The 12,757-nt window shown below is 38.2% G+C and overlaps 1 pseudogene; it reads right to left on the reverse strand.

The window, feature by feature from the left end:
• Positions 1–3,992: 3,992 nt before the first annotated feature.
• On the reverse strand, positions 3,993–5,097 carry LOC141547339 (dolichyl-diphosphooligosaccharide--protein glycosyltransferase subunit STT3A pseudogene; annotated as a pseudogene).
• Between the last annotated feature and the right edge of the window lie 7,660 nt (positions 5,098–12,757).

The following is a 12,757-nucleotide window of genomic DNA, read 5'->3' on the forward strand; positions in this document are numbered from 1 at the left end:
GAATCAGGAGAATATCCTACTTCGTCTTTTCCTGTTAACATTCTTGACTTGTCTGTCTTAATTTGGACCTGATGGACTCATAACCTAAGGAACAGAATAGATATAGATAGATTGATTTCTCTCTTTCTCTTATCTCTCTCTCCTTTCTCTTTCTCTCTCTCTGTTTCTTTCTCTCTCTTTGCTTTTCTCTATCATTCTCTCTGTCTCTGTCTCTGTCTCTGTCTCTGTCTCTCTCTCTCTCTCTGTTTCTTTCTCCCTCTTTGTTTCTCTCTCTCTATCATTCTCTCTCTCTCTGTTCTCTCTCTATTTCTCTCTGTTTCTCTCTCTATAATTCTCTCTCTGTGTCATTCTCTCTTTCTCTCTCTCTCCTCTCTCTCTGTTTCTTTCTCCCTCTTTGTTTCTCTCTCTCTATCATTCTCTCTCTCTGTCATTCTCTCTCTGTCATTCTCTCTCTTTCTTTCTCTCTCCTCTCTCTCTCTGTTTCTTTCTCCCTCTTTGTTTCTCTCTCTCTATCATTCTCTCTCTGTCATTCTCTCTCTCTTTCTCTCTCTCTATCATTCTCTCTCTCTGTCTCTCTCTCTGTGTTTCTTTCTCCCTCTTTGTTTCTCTCTCTCTATCATTCTATCTCTGTTTCTCTCTCTATCATTCTCTCTTTCTCCTCTCTCTTTCTCTCTCTCTGTTTCTTTCTCTCTCTTTGTTTCTATCATTCTCTCTCTGTTTCTCTCTTTCTCTCTCTCTGTTTCTCTCTCTCTGTTTCTCTCTCTATCGTTCTCTCTCTTCTCTCTCTCCTCTCTCTTTCTCTCTCTCTGTTTCTTTCTCTCTGTTTCTCTCTCTATCATTCTCTCTCTCTCCTCTCTCTTTCTCTCTCTCTGTTTCTTTCTCTCTCTTTGTTTCTATCATTCTCTCTCTGTTTCTCTCTTTCTCTCTCTCTGTTTCTCTCTCTCTGTTTCTCTCTCTATCGTTCTCTCTCTTCTCTCTCTCCTCTCTCTTTCTCTCTCTCTGTTTCTTTCTCTCTCTCTGTTTCTCTCTCTATCATTCTCTCTCTTCTCTCTCTCTCCTCTCTCTTTCTCTCTCTCTCTCCTCTCTCTCTCTGTTTCTTTCTCTCTCTCTGTTTCTCTCTCTATCGTTCTCTCTTTTCTCTCTCCTCTCTTTTTCTCTCTCTTTTCTCTCATTCTCTCTTTTATTCATATATATAGTTGTCATTAATCCTCTATTCATTACCTTTTCATGGTTCAAATATACACCAATGAAAAATATTCAAAGTATTTATGCCACAGTTTGAAAGTACACCAAAAGTGAGCGTGAAAAATATCTTCAAAGGAATCTTTGTATTTTTCTAGGGATGAATATTCACGACACTTGACACGTTGTTGTCCATTCTGGAACATTTTGTCATTTGTTTTTCCAGCGCATTTTACAGATGAGGAGCTGGAACAAATGAGGATTAATTAAATACCTTGTGGAGGGTCACAGAGCTAGTGAGTGTCTGAGGCCAGGTTTGAATTCAGAAAGCTGAATCTTAACTCTAGGATCTGTGCACTATGGCGCCACCTAGCTGCCTCTGCTAGGACATATAGCAAGTGCTTTCTAAGTACTTGTTGACTTGGTCTTTGTATCCTGGTTCCTCAATCATCCCAACAGCATGAATGAAAGGGTTTGAAATTGGAAGGCTTGGGGGTGAATCCTTGTTCTGCTCCTTACACCTTGTGGAACCGTGAACAATAAATTTAGTCTTTGCCCTCATTCCCTCTTTTGTAATATGGGGTAGCGTGGGGTTGGATTAAATCAGAAGAGCTTGATCCTTTTTGGATTATGGATTGCCCCGGGTCTCATGAAACCCATGACCCCTTTTTGGCAATATGTTGTTAAAAGCATAAAATAAAATATGAAAGATTTCAAAGGAAATCATTTATATTAAAATACAGTGTGTGTGTGTGTGTGTGTGTGTGTGTGTGTGTGTGTGTGTGTAGACAGCTAGCTGGCTCAGTGGATAGAGTGCTGGGCTGGAGTCAGGAGAACCTGAGTTCAAATCTGATCTCAGACAATTACTGGCTGTATGACTCTGGGAAAGTCACTTAAATTCTGTTTGCCTCAGTTTCCTTATCTGTAAAATGATCTGGAGATGGAAATGACAAACCACTGCAGTATCTTTGCTAAGATAACCTCATGGATAGTATGATATAGGGAGTCACAAATAGTTGGATACTACTGAATGACTGAAGAATAAATGTCTGTATTTATGCATCTCTCTCTCTCTCTCTCTCTCTCTCTCTCTCTCTCTCTCTCTCTCTCTCTCTCTCTCTCTCTCTTTCTCCCCTCTCTTTCTCTCTCTCTGTTCTTGACTCTCTTTCCTTTTCCCTTTCTCTTTCTCTCTGTCTCTATCCTTGTCTCCACCTCATTTCTCCCTCTGTCTCTCTCTTCCCCGTCTCGCTTTCTGTCTATCTGTCTCTGCTTCTGTTTCTCTCTGCATCCCCCCTCTGTCTCTCTCCTTTTCTTCAAAGACTCCCAAATTAAGAATTCCTAGACAAGATGATCTTTGAAATCCTCTCTAGCTTAAAATCCAATGATCTAATTTTCAAGTCTTGTCTTCCCTCAGAAGAATCTTTACTTTAAAAAGAAGCTTTTTTTTCTCTATTTCTTTCAAAATACTTCTGAAGACTGAAGGATGAGGTAGAAAAAAATATTATTATGAATAACTCAGAAAAATATATTTTACATTTTGCTTTACATAAATTGGATACTTAAAGCAAATAAATCTCTCGTCTAAATTGGTTTAGATTTATTTTTTTTATTTTTTACTTAGGTCTATTCTGAAGAAGTGGTGTGGGATAGTGGATTGGGCATCGAGTATACAGGCCAGATCACTTGGACTCAATCCTTGTCCTTCAGCCGTATTAGGTGTGTGATACTGAGCAAGACATTTAATCTGTATGAACTTCATGCAAGTCCTTTGGGCTAATATGGGGAAGCTAAGTGGTAAAATGGATGGAGAACTAATCCTAGAATAAGAAAAAATTGAGCCCAAATTTGGCCTAGTCACTTATAGCTTATAATGCTGGGCAGCTCTGTTTATCCCAATTTCCTCATCTGGAAAATAGGGATAATAATAGCACTTACCTTTCATGGATATTGTGAGGATCATAATACTTAGCACAGTTCTTGGCACATTGTAAATGTTAGAATTATTATTATTATTCATTATATATATATATATATATTCATTATATTATAGGTTGAAATCTACATTGGTAGATGGAGTTCTATCATTAAACATTTCCTGTGTGAATACTTTGAATTCATGCATCTTCCACACTAAGAGATCCAAATGTTAGTGGATCCTTAGTGTATACCCCTATATATGTATATGTATGTATATATATATATATATATATATATATATATATATACATATATATATATATATATATATATATATATATATATATATATCCCCCTCACTATATATAAGTGAGAAACAGAGGTAACATAATCTGTTAGTAATAGTCATAAAGCTCATTTAGATTCTTGGATCCTTTTCTTAATTCTGAGTCTTCTGTAGTGGCAGTTGAGTAAATTTGTAGGCTTTATTTCATAGATTGTCACAATTAGGTCACTGGTTCCATTTGAAATCATGGTAGCTTTGGGGCCAGCTCTCAGTCATATATGACCCAGACTTTAAACATGGACATGACAAAGTATCCCATTACTGGCTGCAGAGCCAGAATAGCTGAGGACTCAGTAGACTTCTTATTTTTTTTAAAAAAATTTCTTCCCCCTTTAATTGATCTTGGTAAAGTCATGACATTTCATTTGGTAACCTGCTTATAATTATAAAAATCATTTCACTCACTCCGTATTGCCCTGGGCAAAAGTTCTAGGCAATTCCAATCCCATTCAGCATCGTTCTTTGAAACTGCATATAAAAACAATGTCTGCAGCATCATAGATGGAGAAGAATTCAGTGCAATACATATTGGAAGTAGAGATGATGGTTATGTTCTTGACAAGTCCAGGTTCTTTACCTTGAATATCCTGGCGATTAATTTTCCGCCATAAATGCATCTTCTAGTATATCAGACTCAAAATCGTTGTTCCCAGTCTCAGCATTTCTGATCCTATCATAGCCCAGTGGATATTTGGATTCCGTGTAGAAGCTATCCAAAGCAATGGTAACACTTTTTGTATCCGAAACAGTTGAGGAGCACTGGATCGACATGGAACTTCCCAGTTGGAGTCTAAGAGTCAAGCTCCTTGATGTGCTCGCTTGTGTCTGTATTTCCCCCAATCCAGAGCATCCATAGAGACTTGTTAATGTCACAGGAAACTATCCAGTGAAGATTCCAATTATGACAAGAACATAACTTGCTCATCATCTCATAGGCCTTCTTTTCTGTAGATGCCATAGTCTGCCTTATTTAAGAAATGTAAATATTGTTCTAGATATTGTACACTAAGACTGTCCTGTTTGCCATAGCTGTGATCTGGTAGCCATAATCACACCATAATATGATCTGTGCATCCCCTGGAGAGTTGTGCCCAAGTACAACAAGTACGCCTCTCGGAAGTCATCCTATATGATCCTGCTTCCATCTCCAACTCATGCAGAAAGAGGAGACTTTATTGATGATTCATGTTGAGTGGAAAATATAAATGATAAGGAAAAAAGCCATGACCAAGGTTTTTTTTTTTCCCACTTGTCACCTCATTCTTGATAGGGTAGGTAGAATCGCCTTGCTTCTTGCTGTTCTTATCTGGATGACTAATGTCCAGGATTTTCATGGAGGTGGAGAGGCTCTGGGAAACTCCAATGCCAGAAAGAATACACATCATGGGAATTAGGACTAGCATCAGATGTACTATGATAGCTGAGAAGTACATGCTGGCCACACCATACATGATGACAAATATCCAGGCACTGGACAAGTTGCTAGAGAAGTAAGAGGCCGATTGGGAACGTGAAGACTAAAAGTTGCAGCTCCAAGTAGTAAGAGAACCAGGGGGCAAATTGCTGCTCAGACACAGAGACAATAAAGGGATGTTGTTTTTAGCACAAGAAGGATCCAGTACATGAAGAGAAACCAAGTTGATCAAAAACATAACTTTCCCATGAGGAGACAGGGTAGAAAGTGGGCAAAATCACGGGATTGGAAAGAGGCTTTGAACTTAGGTATGATTTTCCCCTTGGGCCAGATTCCTATTGTTTATTCTTTGGAAACAGTTTTTAATTGTTACTTTTCAGAATCTGAGTGACATATGGGCTAACCAACCTCAAGGTTGAATGGTGAGGGGTATGAAAGAAGCATGATTCATTCATGGGCAGAATTGAATGGTAGCAAGGGAAGAGTCTTCGGCATTAATTCCACTGCTTTGGAGAGGATGGTCACCAAAAGGAAGAGGCTCACAAAAAGACTGGTCAATTTACCAGCACGTCTGTTTAGACAATGTCAAGAAAGGTGAAATGTAAATTATCTGATTGGCAGTCTTGCACACTGCTTATGTTCTGATGAGATTTAATATCAACTTCATGACACATAATAACAGTAGTAACCAATTGCTAGTTAATTCGAATTTTCTATGAATACTCACTGTGATTCTTATGTTTAGTATTCTTTTTGTGTATAAGAATTAATTACCTGTCCCATACCATAATTTATGTCATCTAGGGAGTCACTCTTTTATTCATTCCTTCAGACAGACTTAGACATGAGCCAAAATTTAATTGTGCCCTGGGTACCAGGATAGCGAACATGACTAGCCAGTGAGTGTGAAAAAAGGGAGCTTTCTCTCACTAGAGATCAGACTCCCAAGGAATGAACTTGGTCCAAAGTACTGATTGACTCATAAAAAGTGCAGATTTGACTCAGTGTCTCCAGCCTTGGTAGGCCCACCAGTGATTCTCTTAATGGTAGTTTGCCTTCCCCTTCGCTTGTCAGACTATCAGACAAATACATCATATTTAGATAAATCGAGCTTCTTGACAGACTTATATTGCTGTTTTAAGGGAGATTTCTTGAATCAAAGTAGATGTGTAAATTCTATCAGTACCATCAGTGAAGTGTACTTTTTTCTTTTGTAGTCAAAAATCCTTCCACGTATAGAAAGCTGGAGAGAAACAACAGGCTTTGCATAATATTTTAATTAGAGGATGTTTGCTTTGTAAAACCTTATGTGATCCATGAAATGATCAAAATAATTATGGGCACAAATTGCATATGCAAAAACAGAGACCTGGTAGGTGTTCTCTAATCCATAATGTTTATACCACAGGGGACTTCTGGATAATGACACCAAAAGTATCTATAGTCACAAGTATACAGGCCCAGCTTCCTGTGGCTATATTCAAAAATACTTCTATCCTTCCCAAACAGATAGGCAACACCTTGGACTTACTGGAATCATTGAGTCTTGAAGAATCATCTGAAATCTCTCAGTGTGTTTAGCAAATATTGTTCATAATTGCTCATTCTGGATAATGGAAGGGTGACATGGTTAAAAAAAAAACAACCCTGAATTTGGAATCAGGGAGTACCTGGGTTCAAATTACAGTACCAACATTTGTTAGATATGGTTCTGGACAGTTTATTATAAGTCTGACTTTCAGGTTCTTTTTCTAGAAAATGGGAATAAGAATACCTGTGGTCATATCTCTGAAGGTTGTGGTGAGGTTGTGGGTAATGAAGTGTAATTGTGTAATAAATTTGTAATTGTGTAATAAAGTTTATTGAAAGTCTTAAGACACTAGCTAAAGATCAGTTCTTATGGTTTTGGACTTTACTGTCTTAAAAATACTACTTACATTTTTTTGGTAAGTATATTCCATTCAATGAACATCAAGAACCTGTGTGTTATGGCAGCCATAATGTAGTGACTAAGAAAACAGATGTAGAGTCTGGAAGACCTGGGTTTGAGGAGCATTTCTGACATTTCATTTGGTAACCTGCTTATAATTATAAAATAATTATAAAGTGAGCCTGGGTAAAATTATTTAATAGCTGGAAATAGTCTTCATTGGTAGATTTGATGGGGAGGTCAATAGTCCAAAGAAATCCCGTGTTCTCATGTTCTCCATCCCTATCCCCCCACATTTCACTAGATATCTGGGACACAAAAGACCATTTGGGGTTCTTCTTTATTACTCATGCTTAGCACACTATCCAGCATTTAGTGCTTGATAAAATACTTGGTGATTGACAAACTGACGTATCATAGCAGCATAGATATGGAGCTTGAAGATACCTTGAGCGCCATCCAATCCAACCCTCCCATTTTACAGATGAATAAACAGAGGCCCAGGATACATGCATTCCCAGGGCTACAGAGGTAATAAATATCAGAGAAAGGCTTTGAACTTTGGTATGATTTTCCCTTTGGGCCAGATTCATATTATTTATTCATTTGGGAAGAGCTTTTAATTGTTATTTTCCAGAATCCGAGTGACATATGGGCTGACAAACCTTAGGGTTGAATGTTGAGGGTCCTGAAAGAAGCATATCCATGTCAAGGGCTTCACTCACTCTGCTCTGGGGAGCAGAAAAGAAATGAAGGGGCTGGTGTTGCCAACACTTAAGAAGTCACAAGGTGGCAGTATGACACCATTCCTGAGGCTACCAAGCCATTCTCCCCAACCAGCACAGCTTCTAAGAGAATGTCAATTCATTTATAAAAGAGAAAAAGAAAAAAAAAAAAAAAAAAAAAAATGGCAGATGCAATAATCCAATGTCGGTTTAACCAGTGAACGTTAGACTTGTACGTGGTGCCACTGATTGTGTTTTCCATGATAAAAAATAGCAGACAACGGAAAAGTAATACATTCTTCCCCTTCCTTGTTCAAACATGGGCATAATTCAGGCAAATAATAAACATGGACACAGTTTGAATTCTGCAGTCACACCGACTCAGTTTCACTCAAGATTAGATCAGTCTAATTAGTTTTATTCCACTCAGCCAACACCTGCTTGAGGAGAACATTTAATGTCATAAAACAAATCACCCACCAAGTTGCCAAGCAAGCACACCCATGTCTGGGCTCTAAAACAAAGCTTCACTCTGCACCCTGTTGCATTCCCTTGATGGAAACTTCATTTTCTCCTAGAAGCTCTTTGTAGCAAAAAGTTCTTTTGGAGTTCCTGAAATGTCCTCGAGTAAATGACACAGTGGGAGCATACTTGCCATTTCATTAGGAAACATTCTGGCTGGATCACTCTTAAAGTTCACTGATGTTTGGAAGCACCAGAGATTTCCGATTAGCAATTGTTTATGGGGAAACAGAAAATGAGAGTCGATGGGTGTTTTGACTCTGTCTCCTGTTTTGGATTGTTTCGAAAAGAAATTAAAACTTAATGGTAAATACTCTTTCAAGATGGTAAAAGTCAGAGCATCACAAATCTAGATCTGAGAGGTCTTTTAGTCTAGTTTCCCAAATGGGAAACTGAGGACCAGCTACATTAAATGGCTTATTCAGCACCACTAGGCTAATAGAAAGCTCCCTTCTCTTCAAATTATCATGTTGTACTTTTAATCTGTTTATAGGTCTTTTAGTTCAGTTTCCCAAATGGGAAACTGAGGACCAGCTACATTAAATGCCTTATTCAGCACCACTAGGCTAATAGAAAGCTCCTTTCTCTTCAAATTATCATGTTGTACTTTTAATCTGTTTATAGGTCTTTTAGTTCAGTTTCCCAAATGGGAAACTGAGGACCAGCTACATTAAATGCCTTATTCAGCACCACTAGGCTAATAGAAAGCTCCTTTCTCTTTAAATTATCATGTGTACTTTTAATCTGTTTATAGTCTTTTAGTTCGTTTCCCAAATGGGAAACTGAGGACCAGCTACATTAAATGGCTTATTCAGCACCACTAGGCTAATAGAAAGCTCCTTTCTCTTTAAATTATCATGTGTACTTTTAATCTGTTTATAGGTCTTTTAGTTAAGTTTCCCAAATGGGAAACTGAGGACCAGCTACACTAAATGGCTTATTCAGCACCACTTCGCTAGTAGAAAGCTCCCTTCTCTTCAAATTATCATGAGTATTTTTAATCTGTTTACAATAATATCTAATATTTACATATCATTTTAAGGATTTTGAGGAATTTGATGATTGTTCCAACAAATAATACATATCCCCATGTTGTAGATGAGGAAGATGAGAAGTTAAATGATTTGTAGAGGATTACAAAGCTAATGAGGTTTTTAAAAATATAGTTATTTATTGATTTATATTCATCCATTTATTTATCCTTATTATTTGTTTATTTCCATTCATTTCCATTATTTTATTTATTTTTACTTTTCATTATTTATTTATTTTATTCTGAACTTAAAAAATAAAATAAGACTATCCATAAGTAGTATAGAAAAAGATGGCTGTACATGAAACTGCAAATCTATTATCCAGAACTTGAAGTTTCTTCTAAATGTATAATAAAGATATCATGTAATTTTCTTTCCCCCTTTTTTTCTTCCCTCTCTTTACCCCCATAGCTACCATAAATGGGATCTGAGTGGAGTTCTTCTTTACTTATTGTCTCATACTCTGTTATGTTGCTTTGTTGTTTTCACGTTGTATGTGGTCAGTAGAATGTTAACTTTTTAATGTCAGGGATTATTCACAGAATTTTAAAGTTGCAGTAGTTGAGATTTAAAAGGATCTCAGAAGACATTTATTCCCACCCATATCCCAAAGAATTGCCATTGTGATATACCATGACAAGACCAGTAACTATTCTTTCAGCTTCTGCTTGAAGACTTTCATTGAGGGGGAAAAATTATTTCTGAAGGCTATCCACTCCACTTTTGAACAACTCTAATTGTTAAAGAGTTTTCCTTGTTACCAAGCTTAAATTTATTTCTTAGCAACTTCCACTTATCCATCACTCCTCATTCTGTTTTCTGAAGCTAAAACACAGGGAGTAGTTCCTTCTCAAAAGAGAAGAATTCTTTTATTTTGTCTTTGCATCATTATTATCTAGGACAATGCCTTGCCTATAGTAAGTAATTAGCTTATTGGATTGGACTGGGAATGATTCAAACCTGATTCTAGTTACTATCTAATGTACAACACTACCTTCTAGTTAAGGTTTAGAGCAGTGGTCCTCAAACTTTTTAAATGGGGGCCAGTTCACTGTCCCTCAGACTGTGGGAGGCCGGACTAGAGTAAAAACAAAAACTCACACTCTATCTCTGCCCCTCAGCCCATTTGCCATAACCCGGCGGGCCACATCTGGCCCATCTAAACCCCTGGTTTAAAGTATTACCTTTTAGGTAAGTTCCAGGTTTGCCTCATATATTCTTGCAGAATATGTTTAAGGAAGAACATTCTCCATCACCAGCACCAGATATTTTCCATTTTCATTTAGCAGCGGGGAAGAATTTTATGACTAAGTCAACAAGAGATCACCAGATCATCTACTTGCACTGTAAGTTTTGGTTATACAAATTGCTTAGGCAGATGCTCTTTTGGAAGTGACCAGCTATTGGGAGAGATTGCCCAGGATTTAGGGAGAAGCATTGCGAACACTGGGATAAACTTGAGTAGGCACTTCTCTTTTTTTGTTATTGAAGATGGGAATAAACAGCTAAGGGAAGTTCTGTAGCTCAATGCATTGTGCTTGATTTAGGAAGCTCCAGGTTCAAGTCCTGATTCTGACATCAGCTCACTATTGCCTTGGACAATTCATTTCATTTCATTAGCTATTCTGAGTAGCAACTACAATCTGTGTTGGGACAAGAGTTGCCATAGTGAGAAAATCACAGATCCTTGACATATTAAGAGCCACAACATTCAATTCAATATATTTTTATTAAAAGGCAACTATGCGTCATGTAGTACACTAGATATTGGGAATATAAAGATGAAAAAAAAATTCCTGTCTTCCAAGAGCTTGCATTCTATTGAAGGGGTGTGTGTGTGTGTGTGTGTGTGTGTGTGTGTGTGTGTGTGTGTGTGTTTGTGTGTGCAAAGGGATGGAAAATCAAATACAAAACAAATGCAAACTAATTTTTTGGAGGGTAGAGTGGGTCTCATAGATGAATAAATATCATCTTGCTCAGAGAAAGGATTTTGTGTCCTTTGTTCCATTCTATCACTCAGCTTCTTAGGGGTTCTTGGCCAAGAGCTGTGCTTGGTACACGTTCTCTGATCCACAGAGTAATTCTGTCTTCAGAGGCTATCCACATGATTCCAGCATGATCAGTTGCCTCTGATGCTCACTCCCTGTCTGACAGTTCACATGACCTCTCTGCACCTCATCTGTAAAATGAGGAAATGGAACTTGATGAATTCTTGGGTCCAACTTTAGATTTAGGGTCCTTTGGAAAAGAAATGAGGTCAAACAACAGCAAACATTTATTAAGCACTTACTGTCTGCAGTGTATTGGGCTAGGTGGGGGAAGGAGAGAATATAAAGTTTAGGGAAGACACGGCCAATATTTTGCCAAATAACTGGTTTAATGAATTTTTTATTGAGTTGATAGTGATTTAACTGAACTGAGTAGATAGAAATTCTTTTGGTGCTGTGTGACCAACCATAAAGGAAATTCAGAGCAAGTTGTCCTAATTTCTCCAGATCACAAATAACTATCTTTTGGGGGGCAAGCAGAGGGTTTCCGTAAGAAAAAAACATTCTTCTTAAGACTAATCATGTGTGATGTGTGTTAAGCTGGGGCTGTGCCTTTTGGCTTGGTTTGGGGCTGGCTCTTGACACAGTTGCCTCCCGTTGCAGAAGATCAGGGGGTAAGTTGGCACCTCTTGGTGTGGCAGCCCATCAGCACTGTGGGGCCCATCCCTGCAGACATTGACAGCTCACTGAGCGCCGCAAATTGCTGTCAGCTTTTCACTGAGCAGACTGTCCCTTTGATCTTTCTTGGTTCATGTTCAGACTGCTCTGACATTGCTCTGGCCCTTTGTCTGGTCCAGCTGCTGGCTTCTTATTTCATTACAATCTTAAGCAAGCACTTATTCAGAGCCTGCCCTGTACAATTCAACAGATATTCCTCAACTACTTACCGAGGCACTGTACTAGGTGAGCAAAAACACATTACTCTTTGTCCTCAGGGAGCTTACATCCTATTGGCTCAGTGGTAAGTAATGGGCTTACAAATGACATTCTACCATGTGGCTTTGGATAAACGGGTATAAAAAAAATCCCCGTAGCTCTTAGCTTCAAGTTTATAATATAGTGAGGATAAGAGGAGGGGAAGGGTGCATCCGGGGGAGGGAAGGGAATACCCATAAATAGCCATTGTAGTTATCTTGTAATGCCAGAGAAACTGAGGCAAGATAGAGATTAGAGAGTTTTTTTTTTATTTTATTAATTGGAGAGTTTAATTGACTGGACAGGACTCTCGTCTCAAAGTATCCAGTCCTGAATGGGGGAATGATAAACACCTTTATAGCTCTTCAGACAAAGGAAAGGAAAAAGAGCGGGAAAATTAGAAGCCTTTTCAGGATGGGAGAAGTTGTAGATTTTTACTAAAAGCCAGAGTCAGAATGTTTGAATAACAGAAGCAAAGATGTCAGTCAAGTATCCGAGATAATCTTATCTTTTGGAATATTTTAGAGGGGCAGTGTCATAAATTCTTGGGGGCAGAAGGAGCTAGGAGCCAGGAAGTCTGATCTGCTCCTCTTCTCCCATTGACAATTTATAACCTTAGAGCAAATGGTCCTCAGTCTTAATGAACCAGGGGGGGAGTTACAACTTAGGGGACTGAGGCAGAACAGTTAAGGAAACTGAGATAGAACAATTCAGAGAAACTCAG

This window comes from Sminthopsis crassicaudata, chromosome 6 (assembly GCF_048593235.1).
Source record: "Sminthopsis crassicaudata isolate SCR6 chromosome 6, ASM4859323v1, whole genome shotgun sequence".
NCBI lineage: Eukaryota > Metazoa > Chordata > Mammalia > Dasyuromorphia > Dasyuridae > Sminthopsis > Sminthopsis crassicaudata.